The sequence below is a fragment of the Ursus arctos genome, unplaced genomic scaffold (genome assembly GCF_023065955.2).
Source record: "Ursus arctos isolate Adak ecotype North America unplaced genomic scaffold, UrsArc2.0 scaffold_11, whole genome shotgun sequence".
NCBI lineage: Eukaryota > Metazoa > Chordata > Mammalia > Carnivora > Ursidae > Ursus > Ursus arctos.
The window spans coordinates 31,765,749-31,785,353 of record NW_026622775.1 but is presented as its reverse complement, the minus strand read 5'-3'; the positions used below and the strand labels follow the sequence as shown (position 1 = coordinate 31,785,353).

Genomic DNA, 19,605 nt, shown 5'->3' with positions numbered 1-19,605 from the left:
TAAAAATGAATGTAAAGAGTCTATCAGTAGCCTGGCCCAAATTAAATCCTCGGGAAATTCTATTTCCCTTCCTGACCCTGACAATATGCTGGTATTGGTTTTCCAACGCTGGGAAATGGTTTCCATTTCCTGGGAATGGTTTTCCAATAGCTACTTGATCACTGATGATTTATTTCCAGTCAAATCTGGTCACACTCTTTTTCTCAAAACCCTATATCACTTCACCCCTCAGCCATATGTGATAGGTTACTGACAACAAAAATAACATTATTAAAGGTCTATTAATGTGCCAGGCAAGGTGCGAGGCACACAAGGATGTGGTCTTTCCCAAAAGCCAGCCCTTTCAACTCCAACTCCATCATCACAGTTCTTATCATCCTTGGTACCACTTTTGTCATTCACTCCAGGGGAGAGTCAATATGAACACAAGTCAATATAATAAAATACTGCAGTTACTATTAGAGAGGTATCCATCGGGAGGGGACAGAACAAAGGAGAAATGTCAATATTTCCACGGGGCTTGAGAAGTGGTAACGCTGGAGCTTTACCTGGAAAACTTCACAGAGGAAGTGACTCTTTAAAGACTGGTATTATTAAAAAAAAAAAAAATGAACTCATAGATACAGAAAATAGATGGGTGGTTGCCAGAGGCAGGGGGTTGAGGAGGGGGCGAAATGGGTAAACGGAGTCAAAAGGTACAAACTTCCAGTTATAAAAGAAATAAGTCATGGGAATGTGATGTACAGCATGGTGGCGATAATTAATACTGTACCGCATGTTTGAAAGTTTCTAAAAGAGTAAGCCTCTCTTGCATGGGGGCTTCTGGGCAGGATAGGGAGGGACACACCATTCAGTCCATAACTGTTACCTTTCCAAGAACGGAAAAAAATCTGAACTCCAAACATATCTGACCCTGAGAGTTTTGGATAGGGTACTATAAACCTAGTAGTATGTCGGAGAGTTACAGGTGTATGGAGGAGAGTTTAAACACAGTGCTGGTGTGAGTGGAAGAGGAAGTACATGGCTTCGGAAAAACTCACCACCAATGGGATATTGAACCAAGCCAATGAGGTAAGGGAGTGGGGAGGTCTGAGGGAAGAGCACTCGAAGTAGGGGAAGAGCAAGTTCAAAGACTCTCAGATAAGAACGCAGCAGTCTGTGTGATGAGGAGAAAGGCTGTCAGTGTGACTGCAACAGTGAGATAAAGGAAGAACAGTAGGTAAGATAATATAGATAAAAATCACTTAGGGCCTCACTGATCTTTGTAATGGAATTTGGCTTTTAGAGTGAGATGAGAAGGCAAAGGAGGGTTTTGAATAGAGGAGGACCATGACTTATGTCCTCTCCCACTGACTCTGGGATGGCCTTCTAACTTGCTTTTTTCCAATAGAATGAAACAAATGTAAAGTCTGGGAATTCTATACCCAGGCCTTGAGAGGATTTGCGGCTCCCGCTTCCTCTTTTACGGCAGCTGGATACTATGTAAGCAGTCTGACAACCCTGAGACCACCATGCTATAGGAAAGCCCAACCTAGCCAAGTGGAAAGGCCAAGTGGAAGAGAATGAAAGAATCCAGCCAACAGCCTGACCCAATGTCTTGAGCCATCTCAGACAGTCCTTGGACAACCAGAGTCAGCTGAGACCACAGACATTGTGCAATGGAGATAAGTCATTGCCACCATGTACCATCCAAATTCTCAACCTCCAAACCTTGAACCAATAAAATGGTTTTTGTTTCATACCATGAAATTTTGGAGGAGTTTATTACACAGCAATTAGAGAAACTGATACTAAAATTGAAAATGAGACCAGGTGGTGGGTAGACACCTGCCCAGCAGCAAGGCTACTCTTTTTAGTGAAAGTCAGAAAGGCAATGATGAACTTCTTACGGGAAGCTGGAAAGAGGGCAACTGACACTATGTTGTGGCCAAATGCTTGGCAACACTGCAGTAATATGGAAGAAAGAAAATAGATCTAATGAACTTGTGGACCTGGTTAAGATTTCTGAGTGTGATAACTGGCTTCATTTAGCTGCCTAGGATTCATTACATGAAGAGAAAGATGAACTAAAGTGTTCAAATGGAATTTAGAGGAAATTGTTCAACCCAGGACCTGCCAGGTTAGAAAACAAAACTTTTTGTCATTTTTGCCTCTCCAGACAGCAGAAGATTCTCCAAGAAAGAAGCAGTCTAGGACAAAGTTCAAATCCAAGGTCTATTTGTACAATGTGATCTCAGGTTAAAGATCAAATCAAGTGCGTGGCTGGAAGATGGATCATGAAGACCTCAGGTGAGGGCTGTGCCTCATAGACCCAGGCAGCAGGACAAAAATGCTTCGAGAAACCTGAAGGGTTTCTCCTACAGCATTCTGACTCACAGCCCAAGTAAAGAGGCTGTGTCATGAGAGTCTTGTGGGTACATCTTTCTCTAACAGAGTGAACCTCAATAAAATGTATAGGAAGCCTTCAAGATTTAAAAGAAAATTATACTTAACACACACACACACACACACACACACACACACACCCATCGCCAGGTAACAAAAGGAAGGAAGCAAAGGTCCCTAGATCCCAAATTCAGAGCAGGGAGTGGCCTACTGAGCTGCTGAGAAGAGCTAGTTCTTATGGAAAAGAAAGAAAGACTCAAAGGAGGGGGCCTTTAACTTTCCAGCCCGCCCAGATGAGGTGCCAGACGTAGGAATGAAGAAACCTTCCGGAATGTTCCCTCCCCAGCAGCCTAGGAAGAGCTAAGGAGCTGAATGGAGCCCAGACGCCAGAATCATGACAAGTAACAAATTACTGTTTGTTAACCCAGTGGTTTCTGGGTGTTTCTGTTTGTTTGTTTTAAGAATTTGCTTTTTTGTTTTGTGGGTTTGTTTGTTTGTTTAATGCAGGCAGGGCAGATAACGGAAGCTTTCTGGCTGCTGTGTCCCATTGAAAACGGACTGGGGGCGCGGGGTGGCAAGCAGAGCAGCAGGGAGACCAATGTTGCAGTGATACCACGAGGCATGACACAAGTGGCTTGGAGCCATGTGGCAGCAGTGAAGCTGGCGAGAAGTCAGCTGTGGGATGTACTCTGAAGGGACGGCTCAACGATTTGGTGGCAGATTAAAATGTGGGGTATGAAAAAAAAAGCAAAGACACTGCTGAGATGGACTAAGGGACTATCTATGCGACTTGAAGAATGCAACTGCCACCACGTGAGAGGACGGAGACAGTGGAAAAAGCAGTTTGGGGGGTAAGCCAGGAATCCAGTGGGTCCCAGACAGCTCCTCAGGAATACGAAGTAGACTATTGTACATACGAGTCTGGAATTCAGGGGGAGCTCACGACTGGACATAGAAACCGCCGCTCTAGGAAGGCATCAACAACCACGAGGCTGGATGAGGTCACCAAGGGAGTGGGTGACACAGAGAAAGGACCTAGGGACTGAGCCCTCTGACTCCTCTGTTTACAGGTTAGGGAAACGGAACCAGGAAGAGACTGAAATGGGTGATGGTGAGGCAGAAGGACAGGCAGGAGATGGGGGGACTGCCTGGAAGCCAAATGAAAAACTCTGAAAAAAACTCTGCTGAAAGAGCACACCGGAAGAGAATCAAGCCCAAACCGCTGGATGTAAGGGGGGGGGGGGGGGTTGGTACCTCTGGCAAGGACAGTTTTAGTGGAGCAGTGGGGAGGACAGCCTGCCTCGTTCAAGAGACCATGAGAAGAGAGGAACTGGAGACAGAAAGTAGAACTGACTGTGAAAGTTTTCCTATAAAATGGGGACCAAAAAATCAGGTGGTGGCTGGAGAGCAACGTGAGGCCAAAGACAGCCGTTTGTTGTTTTTGTTGTTATTTATGGGAGAAATTATAGTGATGGGAAAGACCCATTGATAGAATGAATTACTAGAGCTCTGTTCTTGAGCAGATAACAGGAATGAGACTGCAAGTCTGAAGGACTGCAGTGGGTTTCTGGCTGGGTTCCTTATCTTCAATTTGTTTTTTCTTCAATAACTCCTACCCCAGACTGATTTCCCCAAAATACTGGTTTTTGGATAACAGTCCACCATCGTTTTCGCTCTATGGTTTCCTACCTGTTTTACACTCCTCTGCTTAGTTGTCAAACTGCTGAGTGTCCTGACTGTCACTGAAGTCAACACAAATCAACCATGGAACCAACCCTTGGCTGGGCTCACGCTGTCTATATTCAAAATGTGACTATAGAAACACACATAATAAGGTAAATTTACAGAGACAAAAACCATCACAGCACCAAATAAATTCATGTAAGGGAGAAAATAATTCTACCTGGGCAATAGAAGGGGGTAGCAAAAGTTATGAAGGTCGAATGCTTTCTCAGCTGGGCTCAGGAAGGATGGCAAGGAGTGAGCAGAAATAACAAGTGTGTCTAGAGCACAGGGAAGTATGACTGGGACTAGCACGGAAGAGCAGCCCAGGCTGGGAAGGCTATCCAAGCACCCAAGCCTGGCTGGAAACTGTATCCCATCTGCTCTCAGTGGGAAGTCTCTGCTGCTGCCAGTTCTTCAAACACACACACACACACACACACACACACACACACACACACTCTCTCTCTCTCTCTCTCTCTCTCTCTCTCTTTTAAGCCCAAGGAGGCATGGCAATCTACAAATCAACCTTAGGGGGCGGGCAACAGGTTGAGCCAGATCAGAGATCTTCAAAGTGAACAAGAGGCACCCCTGGGGAACCCCACAGCTTTCCAAGATCTGTATGGACACAGAGTTCTAAAGGAACCAGTTTCCAGATCCACTATTTCCATAGGAACTCTTTTTTACAAGTGATATGCCTGAAATGTGCGAACAGCAAGCATTTTCTGGCAAGTTCTCCTTTCCCGCTTCCCCTTTCATAATTACCCTTCACCCATTTTACCAAAGAAAGGCACATCTCTCTCCCATTCAGAATCTTACCATATGCCTTGCCTCCCCAGGGTGCCAAATAAAGGGGCGATTTGAAAAACTGGTATTAGAGAAACCTTCTTTCAGGTAAGCATTGATGTCAACACTACCCATACCTACACTTATGATATACATTTCCAATAATAGTTTAGTTTTATGCCTCATAATTACTTATCAAAAGTTAATGAATTATTTTGGTTACCTGTGTACTAATATTTAAAATAACATAAAGAATAATTTTTAACAAAATTATTTTAAAAATTAAATTTAAATGTATATACTTTTTTGTTGCTGAGGCGTAAGAAGAGCACAGAAGTTGAAAAAATATATTGCAAAATTTCTAACTATAAAATGTTCAATTAAAGAAAAATTGAAAATTTTAGGGGTCAGAGCTAACAGTGCACAAGGGGTATTCCATTTCTCGAATTTCTATTAGAAGGCGTATGAGCAAAATGCTTAGTGCGAATGAAATGATTACAAGGGATTATTGAATGTGTCACAGGGCTTCTTTCCCATGTCGCTGTGATGAGTAGAGCTTCCCCCCACCAAACTTACAACCATCATATTTTCTTCTTGTAGGATCATTTTCAGTTTCAATTCCTTTATTTAACAAAATACTTTCTGTCACTCTCCTGATCGCCTCTGCAGTTTGTAAGCACTTACAGAAACCTTAGCATCAGGAGAAGAAGCAACTATGTGTTGTTAGAACATGATGAGCTAATAGGCATTCAGACATTTTTATCTATTTGTATATGGTCTATACACAAAATATACATTTTGTACACACACACACACACATATATATGCATAAATGTATATGTATATTTTGGTCCTTCCAAAAATGACCCGCAAGCCACTACTAGAGTCACAGTGGGATAAAACACTGAAAAAGACATGTATACATATACCATGCCTCCAGATATAAAATGAGTACAAATAACATTGCTGAACTGAAATGAGATCCAAGAGCCTCTTATTTCCTACATTTGACTCCAGTACTGAGTAACTTGGGAAAAAAAAAAAATAAAGCAAAATAATAAATAAAAATAATATAATTAATAATAATTAGTAAAATTCACCATTAAATAGCTAGTAGTGAGTATACCGCAGTACTAGCTAAAACCACAAAGGTTCTTTCAACTCCCCTGTGGAATTTTTCCACTCAATCCATTCAAATAGGATAGCAGCAAGCACTTAAGCATTATTCAATCTAAATAGCCTCATGTAGTAATCTACAATCGCTGTGTAAGTAAACCAAAGAGCTAATATTGAACTAAGGAAAGCAGTTGGCTTCTTGCCAACCCTCATACCATAAAGCCTCTGAAAAAGCTTTTCAAATAGTTGACTACACCACTTCAGTGTGATATAATGGGAAAGGCTTCTGTTCTGATCTCTCCATGAACCCCAGCTTCCTACTTGGATGGATGAATGGATGGGTAGATGGATAAATTCACCATATAAATCAATCCACATGTTCCAATCCACATGTCAAGCTCTATCAGCAAAAACTGATGCAAATTAGACAAATGTTTTCATGCAGGAACCATGAAAGAAATCTCTCCAAGGAACCAACACATATGGGCACTCCTGTGAATATTAGTTGATCATAGAGCTAATCTTTAAATATATAATTAATGATTGATGTCAATCATGCAAGTACCATATAAGCAATAGTATTGAAAACCAACATTCAATCATTAAAACACTGCGTCAAAATGAAGTCGTGGTTAGTTGTCACTGCCAAATTGTGGGAAATACTTATACGGAGGAAATAACATTCTTCATAAACACCTGTGATCTTAAATCTGTCTGGGTTCAAATCCCAGTTCTACCACTTAACTAGCTCTGGAACTTTGGGAAAGTTATTTAATAACCCTATGCTTCAATTTTCTTAGCAGTTATAATACAGTCTCTACCACCACATAAGTTTATTATGATGATTTTAAAAAATACATACTTGGAACAATGTCCAGTACATAATAAGAACTCAACAAATATTAGCTATGATTCATATTATTTCCCATAATTCAAGTTGCTGGCGGAAAGACAGAACTCTCTGTATTATCATTAACTAACCTTCGAAAGAATAGTTACCTAATGAACAAACTTAACAGTAAACTCTAAGAGCTAAATGAAGAAAAGGACAGTTTTCTAAGTTTTAAAATGTTCTAAAAACTATTCTGGGTTCAAGACCCACTTAAAAACCTAAGTAGAGTTGTGGATATTTTCCTAAGAAAAATCCACTTACACACAACATTTCAGGGCTTCTATCCTCGCCTTCCTGAAATCTACTCAGAGCCAGCCAGCCTGAGATGGAGAACCTCTTGGGGGTTTAAAATCCTTAAACTATCAAACTCTGTTTCAACAAACTTTAAATCACTGATTTTAGTGGACAAACAAGTATTTCATTCACAACTAGTATGTCTTGCAATATAGCTGCTGACATTTATATCTGAATCTCACCGGTGAAAACGAAAAGCATCAAATCGTTTTCTTACTTAAGCCCACCAAACTCTGCAGTAAAATTCCGAATTTCAGGACTACAACTTCAAAGTGGGTTCTGGAGTTCCCACTCCACACTGTCAGGGGACAAGGAATCCAAAGTATGACAAGGGGCACCTGGCTGGTTCAATCAGTACAGCATGTGACTCTCGATCTCAGGGAAGTGACTTCGAGCCCCACGCTGGGTGTAGAGCTTACTTAATAAAAATGAATAAACAGATTAATAGATTAATAATAAATTAAAAAGCAAAGTACGGAAGCACTGCCTACTAGAGGTTCAGGACCGGCGACCGACCTAACTCGTCTGTGTCACTGTCATAGTAGACGATACTGTAGGAAAGGCCATTCTAGGTATGACTAAAACTTTGAGAGGAGAAAACACAGGGAGAGATGGAAGAATGTGACCTTGAAACACAATCCGTAAGAAACCTTTACAACTTTGAGATTTCTTAACTTAATTACATAAAATTTTATATTCTTCATCACTTTTTAAACTAAGAAGGCTATTGCTTTTTTCTTTAGTCCCTTCCTTTATGTATCTTCAGGTTCTTTCCTTTGCATCTCCTTCCTCTGTCTACAATGCCCACCACACTGCTTTTCAATAAAGCAACAGGAGTTTAAAAACTGAATCCATATTGCGCCTTGCTGTTTTCAGGAGAACGAACAGTCCACCTCACAGCCATCCCACTGCAGGATGCCACAAACCATCCAGGTCTAACCTGTTCATTCAATCGAGTCAATAAACCTCTTTAGGCACACTGACAAGATGAGGATGCCTATCAGTTACAAGTAGATGTCATCACCCGTGTCATAACATTAGAAAGTAGCTTTAAAGAACACAATGGAAAAAAAGCTAGCGACAACCACTTTACTTCCAGTTTTGAAACTTCTGACTCACCCTGTTTAGGAATCTGTTATACGCATCGGTTAAGAACAACCTTGCTTTATGGATCCGTTGAAGCTATCAAAATCTTAAATTAAATGAATTGTAAACATTCGCAAAATGCAATCTCAATAACATTGGAAAACATCAACCGGATTTTCATTTAAATCCACCTTGGATAAAGATTTTACTGCAATTAAAGTCCCCTGCATCTCTTCCAAGCTTCCAATACTGCTTTTTAAAGAGATGAGTGACTTGTCCAGGGTTGGAACTAAGAATACAGACCCAGGCCTGATTGCCCAGCAGTAACCATTTCTGCAAGTTCCTCTCCCTAGGAGGACAAGGGTCCTCATCAAAGAAGGGGAGGGTAACTGGATTTTTGCAAACAAAGGTAGCGACAGACGCGCAGGGTCCTACACACCTTTGCGCCGACTGACAGGGAGTTTGGGAGGGGGCGGGGAAGCAGCCCGGTGCTGCGGTACCTTTCTTGAACTCTGAGCTCGGTGAGGTGCAAAACAGCGCTCCGTGCTGCCAGACCGCGTCTTCTCGGAAACCGGCCGCTTGGCAGGGGCGGCCAGACACGCACGTCCCTCGCTCTCCGCGGGTCAGCTGCAGAGTCAGCGAAGAGGAGAGCCCGGCGCCGGGCGCTGCCTCCCGCCGCTCCGCTGCCTGCAACACCGAAAGACCGAGCGCGCGGAGGAGCCGCGCGGGACCCGCCCGCGGACGAGCAAGCTGCGCACCTCTGGGAGCCGAGGATGGCGAGCGGAGCGCACGGGAGGAATAAAGGGTCAGAAGGGGAAAAACCTCTGTGCGTAGTGCAACCGAAAACTGAAGTCGCGGTCGAGTGTTCCCCGTGAGAGGGCGGGGCGGCGCGACCCGCAGCCGGTGGCGGGAAACGGGTGGGTCCGCCCGAAGCTGGGAGAGGCCCGAGGCGTAGGCTTTCGGGGAAAATTCCATCGCCTTTTCAACCACCACCACCTCCCCTCCCAGAGCGGAGAAGCAGAACTCTACCTCCATCGAGTCCGGGCTGCAGGGCTGGGGGCGGCAAGCGGCGCAGCCGGACAGGCGCTGCCACCCGGCTCCCTTCCCCGGAGATGGGCTTCGACTGCAAAGAGCCAGTCAGCCGGGGTTCCCCCGGGCGCCCTGAACCCAGGGAGTCCCAACCCCCAGCGAAAAGAAAAGTGAAAGAGAAAAGAGCAAGGAGCAGAGGGCAAGATAAACATCACCAGCGGAGGCTGGGGGAGGGGGAGGTGGCAGCAGACCCTGAAGGACTGCCCCAGGTGTCGCAGCTCCCCGCCCCTGGGCTGGGACGCTCCGCAGGTTTCTGCCACTGCCAAGTCCGGGGGCGCAGAACCTAGAGGGAGGAGGAGGTCAGGGAGCGCCGGCCCGCCGCGCAGGAACGCCGGACCGCGGCTTCGGCCTGTGCCTGTACCTTCCAGGGCACCTGCAGGGAAAGCGCGAGAAGTCTCGGAGACCACCCCCCCGCACCCCCCTAGTCTGGCTTGAGGCGGGAGACTTCCCCGGAGAGTCCTGGAGATCTGGGCGCGTGGTTGCGCATCCAAGGGGCCCAGAGCCAAGGGAAAAAAAGTGTAGTAGGATCGGGCTGGGCTGGGCTGGGCGGCTACTCCACACCAACCCCCACCCCTCCCCCTGCCCGCAGCGCAGGCTGGAAGAAGGCAGGCTCAGGTGAAGTCTTACTGGAGAAGACGGATTAAGACGCCTGGTTGACTACTTTGTCCAAGGCAGCTAGCGCGGAGGGTGAACTGGCAGAAATGAGCCGCTCACCTTTCCAGTGGAGTGCATCTGGAGTGTAAACACTGAACACGGCCCCATGAAATAGGACCCTGTGAAATGTTATTAGAGTATTTTACAATTGAAAGAAAGGACTAAATTCTTTGAAGCTGAGCGATCCTTATGCCACACAGAGTCAGCAAAGAAGTCCTTGTGCCCGGTTTTGAAAACACTTTGAAGAACCTTGAACACATGTGAATCACCGAAAATCCCTCATGGAAGGTACTTCCCCAAATTTTCCAGTTATGTCACAGAAAAAATGATATGGCTCCCTGGCGTTTAGTAAACATTTAACTACATTTTCTTTACAATTACTATGTGTTAAGAAAAAAACAGAAAAATAATAGAAGTGATTTAAATATTAAATATGCATAAAAATCCACCTAAAATAATTTCATATTTTTATGAAAAAGTTGATCTCTAGATAGTCACGGTCAACAAACAAGGTGATATATAAAAATGTAAAACCCATTTTTTACAATTCAAAAATTTACCATAGTTTTAAATTATATTTAAAGAAATCAAACAGTACTATTCTTTTCTGTCCAAGACAATGTGATGTTAAATTTTCTTGTGATAATGCCAACGATCTCAAATCTCATCAGACTTTTTCACAGCAATGTGCTGAAGCTCTGATTTGCAGAATGGGCATTCACTGTGAGAGCAGGCCTGCAGCCGGATTGGATTCTGTTACAAAGATGGTAGCCGCCCTAGGAGGGTGGTATGCGTACCCGTGATTATACAGATTAGGAATGGAGACGTGGATCTGTGTCCTATCAATTTGGACGGTGCCAGAGCTTCTTGGGCTCCCGCAAAGTGAACTCCCGAACTCCTCCCGCACCTCCTTCAGCACCCTTACGCATGCTGTGTACAGTGCAGCTGGTAGCCCAGATAGATGTCCAGACAGGAAGACACCTTATCGGCTACACCGAGAATCAACCAGCAGAGCCAGATATCATTGCCGCCAGAGGACACATCATCACCGCTCAGATCCTGCTGTGCTTGGGCTGCCCAGGAGCACGAGAGTAAGCTGCTCTTCGCTCTTAGCCTGTGGGCTCCAGCTGCCCACGGGGCTGAGCAGCAGCGGTGTCAGACAGGGCACTTTGAGCATGTGATCACCATGAGCTACTGGAGAGGTTTTCACAACACTCTGGGAAACCGGTGGGAATATTCTTATACACCCGAGTTTTGAAGTACAATCTGAACACATTAGAATACATATTGGTCTATAAATATTAAGTTTCATGTGTGTTCTGAAAACAAGATGGGCTGAGTGGGATATAAAGCATTTGGTCAAGTTGGGGAGATTAAAAAAAAAACCATAAGTAATAATACAGTGAAATTGAAAATTATGCTAGCCCTGAGATATGCTTTGCCCTATTATCTGCCTCCCAAGGATGTAGGTCAAATTCGTTTTCTTAATTACAGAAAATAAAAGTATTTTTGATTTAGTTATATAAATGCCTACAGTTCAATGATGTTAGGTTTTCAGCATAATTTGTTTTTGTTGCACTGCTCTCAAACAGAAAAGTCTCGTATAAGCAACTTGTATTTTCAGTTGCCACAGGGTGTTTGGCAAGATATTGAAAATTACTCACACCAATGAACAAGTAAATTCCACTGTATAAATTAAAAACAAAGACAAAGATTGATGAAATAATTTGAAACCACTGTAAGATAACTCATAAAATTATAATGTAGAAAGATGTAAAAATTAACTAAACCTCACAGAAGGGACTAGAAAAACCATTCTTCAAATTTACAGAATTAATAATAAAATCATAGTTCAATACATTTTTAATATCTGATTTTTCATTCCAAAGACAATGGTTGCCCATTGGGCAGTTGTCTTTAAAAGAAATCACTAATAAATGTTTCCTAATAGCTTTTGAGACCACGTGGAAGAAGTTAAAAGCTCATCTGAGTTAGTGTTCAAAGTCCACGACTGTGACCTTATTTACGATCCTATGTATAAACAACAGGGCAACAACTAAGTTGACTTTCTGGTCTTTATAAAACCTGGCCCCAGACCCCTCAAGTTTCCATTTTGATTAAAACATGCCTGAAATGCAGCTTTAGGTCAAGGTTGCCCCCCACCTCTGATTTTTGTTTTGGGGGGCTTGTTTGCTTTTTTAGTTTGGTGTTTTTTTGTTTTGTTTTTTTGTTTCTTTGGTGATCCTGATAATAGAGGAATACTCTTTCTATGAAGGATTACTTAAGGTTTCAAGAGGTTCTTACATTTCTGCTTTTTCAGAGGTGCAGCAATACTAGCTAATATTCTTACTGTCCCTGTTGCTCCCTGAGTGCCTGCTAAGCACAAATATTAGCTCTCAAATATTAAATTCTCACAGCAATGCCATGAGATACGAACTATCTCCATTTTACAGATGGAGACACCAAAGCCCAGAGAAATTACACGACTTGCCTAAGGTCCCATACAAGTGACTTGCCCAGCAAGGATTTGAATTTAGGTGGTCTGGCTTAAATATACACCCCTCCCCTCTGCCACCTCTGAATTGACCACTACCCTCCACTTCTTGTAAAACAAAGGGCTTCTGAGGTTGGGGTTCATGAGGAAAGAAGCTATTGACTTCCAGGCAGTGTCTCTTGGTCCAATTTTGTTTGCTCTAGAGTAATTTTAGCCACCACTAGGAAGGAAACTCATCAGTTCCATGAATTTCCACTTCCTGATCTCATTGTACTTCTGTAATGAAACCACTATGGATGTAGCAGCCCCACTACAAATGGGTATTTGAATTAAGTGGCCAAAGGCTAGTGGAGCTCGTCGGCAGAATAGACACAGCGGGGCGAGCAGCTGGTTCCTCTTAAATTTATGTGTTTTTTACAACATGTAACCACCTTCACACAAAAAGGTGTGAACCAAAGTCAATAGCAATGATAAGTGCATGTCGACACATGTGGCAAAGAACAGTTAAACTGACATCGATTTTGATTTTGATTCTGTGGTTGGCAAATAGGTCCTGAATAAAAGTTTGTTGAATTTATTTTGGTGAGAAATAATTTCACCTGTCTTTTCACGGTTTTAAATTCTTGCTAGAATCAAAATCTGAGAACTTATAGATCTACATGTAGATATGTGGGTATGTATGTGCATATAAACACGTATATACAAAATACACAGGTCCATTCATATTATATATGTATATGTGTATAAAAGTACATAATAGTTCTTTGCAAGTATTATGAAATGATTTGATAATTTACATAACTTAGTTCTGTGGTCTATATGTATATTTAATACTACAATCACTTTTTATTGAGTTTTTAGCTAAACTGTCTTCAAAACATTTATCAAAATCAATTTTCAGAAACACTATGACAAATATCAACTATGCCAATAGAAGGTTATAATCATCTGTTAAAATACCATTAGTTTCATTATTATAGGTATTGTTGTATAGGAAATGACTGTGATGAAATGCTAGCCTCCAATTACCATTCTGGAAGAATCAAAATGAAAACGCTTACAGACCAAATTAACATAAACAACATGATTTATCAAATCAATATAAAACTCACAGTGAGACGCAAAAAAAAGAGAGAGAGAGAGACCAGACACCAGGTTAAATACACTTAGGGAAGAGTACATGGGCAGAAGACCCCACGCCCCAAATCCTGGGTTATACATCGTTCATATAACCTCTCTCTCTGTCTCTCTCTTTTTCTCTCTCTGCCACATTATCCTTCTCTGATGATGGTGTAGTGATGAAGATCAAAGTTGAGGTGTGAATAAGGATGGGATACAAAGATGAAAGTTACCTAGGGCCAAAACACATGTTTACCCTATTAGAGAGACATAGGATTGAAGCTGTGTATTGCCAATTAGCCTCCTACATTTTTTGGACACAGAACATGTGAGGCTGGAATAGGACTATATTGGATGTCACCAATGAATGGCCAATTTAGAGGTGATATATAAAAATGTCTGCCGAGAAATAAGTCCATTAAAGAAAGATAATTATCATATGATCTCACTGATACGTGGAATTTGAGAAACAAGTCGGAGGATCATAGGGGAAAGAGGAAAAAATGAAACAAGAAGAAAGCAGAGAAGGAGACAAACCATACGAGACTCTTAATCTCAGGAAACAAACCGAGGGTTGCTGGAGTGTAGGGGGGGTGAGAGGGATGGGGTGTCTGGGTGATGGACAATGGGGAGGTTATGTGTTGTGGGGAGCGCTGTGTATTGTGTAAGACTGATGAATCACAGACCTGTACTCCTGGAACAAATAATACTTTATATGTTAATAATAAATAAATAAATAAACAAATTAATTAATTAAAAATGTCTGTTGATAAAGTCATAATCATAGCTATGACTCTCTATCCTTTCTATCTTTAAGTAGTACCCTTGTTTGTTCTTGCAAGTATTTCATTATACCATCCATTTTTTTAAAAGACTTTATTTATTTATTTGAGAGAGAGAGAGAGTGAGAGAGAGCACAAGCAGGGGGGAGGGCAGAGGGAGAAGGGGTTGGAGAAACAGATTCCTGCTGAGCAGGGAACCTGAGGCGGGGCTCCACCCCAGGACCCTGGGATCATGACCTGAGTTGAAGCAGATCTTAACTGACTGAGCCACCCAGATGCCCCTGTGCCATCCATTTTTAACATGTCTTTCAGGTTACTAACTGACCATCTATATTTAACACATCTTATAAATTTGCCTATGCCTCAAAGCTACTTATGTATTGTCTATATTTAACACACATCCTATGATTTTTGCCAATTTCTCGAAAGCTTCTAACCTACTTACTATCTATGATTAACACTTCTTAGGAGCTTTAGACATCTCATTGTTCTCTTGTATAGAAGAATCAAATATTCTTTAATAATACATATTTTAGTAATCTTTGTGATAATGTGTTTTATTTATTTGAGATTGGTATGGCTGGAGGCTTTTATCACATTTATAAATATTTGTCCTGCATCAGACATCGATGTCCTTAGCCAAAGGCCCTATTGACCTATGGCATCTGGCTGATTCTGAAGCTGTATCCTGCACACTTACACCATTCTATCCTGGATCTCAGTAACTCCATGGAATGAAGCCAAATCTGCTATCTTCCTTTGGGATATATAACAGTCTTACTGTTTTGGTACTCAGTAGAGGGGAGAAAGAGTTTAAATAGAACCAAGAGATGATTTAATGTACTAATAATACTATTCTCAACAATCTTTTAAGGTTGATCTTATCAGTCAAAATCTAGTTCAAAAACACATTAACTACCTTACTTTGATTTATAATATAAATGTATTTTATGTATATATTTATGGGAATATATAATATGAGATTGTATATGTATATATACCCCACTTCTGAAGCTATCTTCTACCCATGCTTTATATTCCAAGTGTCTTAGATGTAAAAAGAGTAGTATTTACCAGTTTCCCAGAATGGGTTTTGACAGTTTACCAAATTAAACAGCAAGCTTCTAAATAAACCATGGATTTAAAGAAGAAATCACAGAGGATATTGTAAGATACTTTGAACTGAATGATAATGAAAACAAAATATACCAAACTTTGAGGAAATACCTAAGAACTAACTTAGTTCTTAGATAAAAATTTATAATTATCAATACTTATATTGCAAGAAAAAAAGGTAAAATCAATAGAACAAGCTTCCACCTTAAGAAACTAGAAAAAAAGACAAAAATACAAAATTAAGAGAAGGAAGGAAACAATAAAGATAAGAGATGAAATGGGAAAAAAAATCAATGAAAACAATTATAAATGAAAAGATAGTGAAATTGGTAAATCTCAACCTAAATTGATCAAGAAAAAAGAGAGAAAATGCAAAATTATTAATATCAACACTGAAAGAGGAGATATCACTATGTACGCCACAGACATAAGAGAAAAATAAAGAATATTAAAAACAACTTATGGCAATAAATTTAACAACTTAAAAGAAAAAGATAAATTCCTTAAAAGCCACAGGTTATAAAGGCTGACATATCTAAATAAATAAACAAATAAATAAATAAATGGTTTAAATTATTTCTACTGCAGAAATTTAATTCATAATTAAAATTCTTCCCACAAAGAAGACTCCAGGTCCAAATGGCTTCACTGGCAAATTCTAACAAAAATTTAAGAAAAAATAATGCCAACCTTACACTAACTCTTTCAGAAAATACAAAAGGAAGAAACACCTCTCAACTTACCTTGTGAAACCAGAATTATCCTGTCCAAAACAAAGATACTACGTGAAAAGAAATCTACACAGAAATATCTTGGAAAGCCAATCAATATAATTCTCCATATTAATTGAATAAAGAGGAAAAAAACATTTATCAAAATTCAACACTTATGTGTAAGAAAACCTCCCAGCAAACTAGAAATAGAAGGAAACTTCTGGAACCTGAAAAAGGCTACAGCTAATATCTTACTTTACAATGAAAGATGAATGCTTTACTTCTAAAATCAGCTACAAGCAAATATGTCTGCTCTGTTCAATCAGTCCTGGAGATCCTAAGCAGTGTGATAAAATAAGAAAAAAAATCACAAATGTTAGAAAAAAATAGATAAACAGTATTATTTGCAGACAATAGAGTCCTGAGGAACCCATAAAAAATATTTCTAGAATTGAATTAAGCACGTCACAGGATATAAGATAACTATACAAACAAATTATAGTTTTGTATACAACAATGAGTAATTGGAAGTTTGAAGTTTTTAAATATAATTTACAAACGTATCCAACATAAAATATTTAGGCCTAAGTATGTAAAAACATGTACTCTGAAAACAGCAAAATACTGCTGAGGGAAACTGAAGATAGTCAATCACGGGTTGGCAAACTGGCCTACGGCTTGTGGCCTGTTTTTGTTTTAGAATATAGCTCCACCCACTTGATTACATGTGGCTAAGGCTGCATTTGCAGTTGAGAGATTGCAGCAGAGCTCATAAAATTTAGCACACCAGATATACGGTCAATTGGATTTGACAATTGTGCCAAAGTAAAACAAACAAACAAAAAAAAGGATAATCTTTCTAACGAATGACAGGAACAACTGGGTGTTTTAGGGTTTCAACTGAGTTGAAAAAAAAATTATTCACATACTCACATCATTCATAGAAATTGACACAAAATGGTTCATAGACCTAAATGTAAAAGCTAAAAATATAAACCTTCCAAAAGAAAGCATAGAAGAAGATCTTTGCAATTTTGAGATAGGTGAAGATTTCCTGCACAGAACACAAAAAGTCCTATGAAAGGAAAAAAAGTTATATAACTAGATTTCATTAAAATATAAAATGTTTCTCTCTTTAAGGTCCAAAATGACCATTAACATACTAAAATTTCTGGAGAATCCTGCAATAAAAGCCCTGGTTAATATTGCTTGACTTATTTCTCAAATTTATTGGTCAAAGAATCTTTTTAAAGTAGATCACCAATTAATCTTTTACAGAATTTGTATTCCAAAAAACACAGTAGCAAAATGCTATTGATGACACATTACTTTCTTCTGGAATAAACTCTACTATCAATGCTAATTGAGGGAGAAGGGCCATAACAGTAAAATAATTATTTTTTCTATAGGATATGCTCTGTGTTCCATCCAGTTACCTTTTGGTGTGATGCTTTTTATGTTTGGGAGTTATAAACATTTCCCTCTGGTGATAAACATTATTGAAAAACAGTATTTTTGTAATAGCTGTATAACTTAACTATTCACCCACTAATAGTCATTTACAACTTGATGTATTTTTTAATTAAAATTCAGAAGTCCTCGTATAAAATTTGGCTAGAGAATTTCAAATTTAAACTTAGGTCATACTTGCTCTGGTTCAAAGAGTCTAAAAAACATTGACAGGAAAAGGCTGTAGTCCTATAAAATCCTAAAAGGAAACTCACTGTATTTCTACTTTACTTTCAGAGAAACTGGGGCATAGAGAAACTGGGTGATTCACATCTCATATTATAGCCAATGTAATGGCAGGCCTCAGAAGAAATGCCTTCGGAAGTAACAGGAATATTACAAAATTCCTAAGCCTGCTGATCTTCAATTAAGAGACAATCTTGATTACATTCCAAAATATTCTGAATAAGGACCGATCAAAAATCAGCATTTGTCCAATGTAGGTAAGTACTGTCAATAACACTGCATTAATTAAATAAACCACAGAAGCAACCACTCTCATACAGCTGAAACAGCAAAGCAAATTTTAGCTGGGAGTGCTATGGTACCTATTTGGATTCTGAACCAATATAGCACACAGAAAGCGTGCTATGATCCAAGAAAGCATTTCAAAATTTACTATAGATTACGTAAAGTCAGAAACTCATGCAAACATGGAATGTCTATTTTCCTGAAAAATGGCTTTCAAAAGGAAGAGTTGGCATATTCTGCTTGAAACATGAATAAGAAATGAGGTTATAGATCAGGCAAAGGGAAATCTTACGTTTGCAAAGTTAACTTTTATGTTCAAAATAGTGAAAACAGAAGAAGCGTTGGAAATCGTTATATGTGGTGTTCGAAGGTACTTTCATCCACACACGAATAACTAATTCTGGGTATGTAAATTGTGTTGGAAGCCTTGCTGCTTCATTTGCTTATCTCACCCCAAAATGCACACCCTCCCTTTAAAATCTACATCTGTTTGCATTTATAATGAAACTTAGTTTGGGAAATCTAAGATTTGTGGATTTGAAAAAGGCTCTAAGAGACCTAAAACCAATGCTATCAAATCATCCCTTCACTAACATTTGTTGATTAACTGTGCGCTCAGAATCTACCACATGCCACAGATTAGGTAGAAGGAGTATATAGCCCTTCCTTTACAAAGGGAAAATATATGACATAATTGCTATCATTAAGTTTGCAATGTTTTGTGGTTGATTTTATAGATAACATAACTGCAAAGAGTGGTTTGCAGAAATCCCTATACAAAAAAACTTTGCGAGAATGTTCTCTTACAATTACTTTGAGATAAAAATTACAATATCATTTTTGATATTTTGATATTGATTTTGATTGGCTAGCTTTTTTTTCTGTGATTGTTTAGTGGGAATTTTCATGCTAGATGTGTGTTAATTCTTATGCGCTCAAGAATAGAGAGAAAAGGAATTGCAGGATTAAAGTCTCAAAGACTGATCTATTTAAGCAAGTACCATTAGTCATGCAAACTTATCTCACAGATGTGGACTCACTGAGGAAAGATATTGTTTTGCAATGTCAGCTTGATGGAACCTGAAAAATATAAAATTATGAAACAATCTAATGGGTGCCCACGTGGGTGCTTTATTCATTTCAACAAAAAAGTTTCAAGGTAAACAGTAAAACACAGACTTTACCAGGTAGCTTTTTGAATTAACATACAGAGAAATGGATGGTAAAGTGCTCTTTTGACTTGCAAAGGAAAAGAAAAGATCAAACATTAACTTTCCATACTGGATGTCAACCACAGCTGAACCTTAAGGTAATTGCTTATAAAATCAGATACTAACTCCTTAGGTCCTTATTTAAAAGGCCTCTCATTAGCTGAGC

The 19,605-nt window shown here is 40.0% G+C and overlaps 1 protein-coding gene across 3 annotated transcripts in view; it reads right to left on the bottom strand.

The window, feature by feature from the left end:
- IL15 (interleukin 15) overlaps positions 1-9,948 on the bottom strand; it is a 76,441-nt gene extending 66,493 nt beyond the window's left edge. Inside the window, exons 1-2 of one of the 3 annotated variants that reach the window (XM_048212115.2) lie at positions 9,732-9,918; positions 8,782-9,653 (exon numbers count right to left, since the gene is read on the bottom strand). The gene's annotated coding sequence lies outside the window, so the exon portion shown is untranslated. Of the gene's footprint in view, positions 1-8,781 lie in introns of all 3 variants that reach the window. The other 2 variants (XM_026499392.4, XM_044384337.3) reach the window with 2 other exon arrangements.
- Between the last annotated feature and the right edge of the window lie 9,657 nt (positions 9,949-19,605).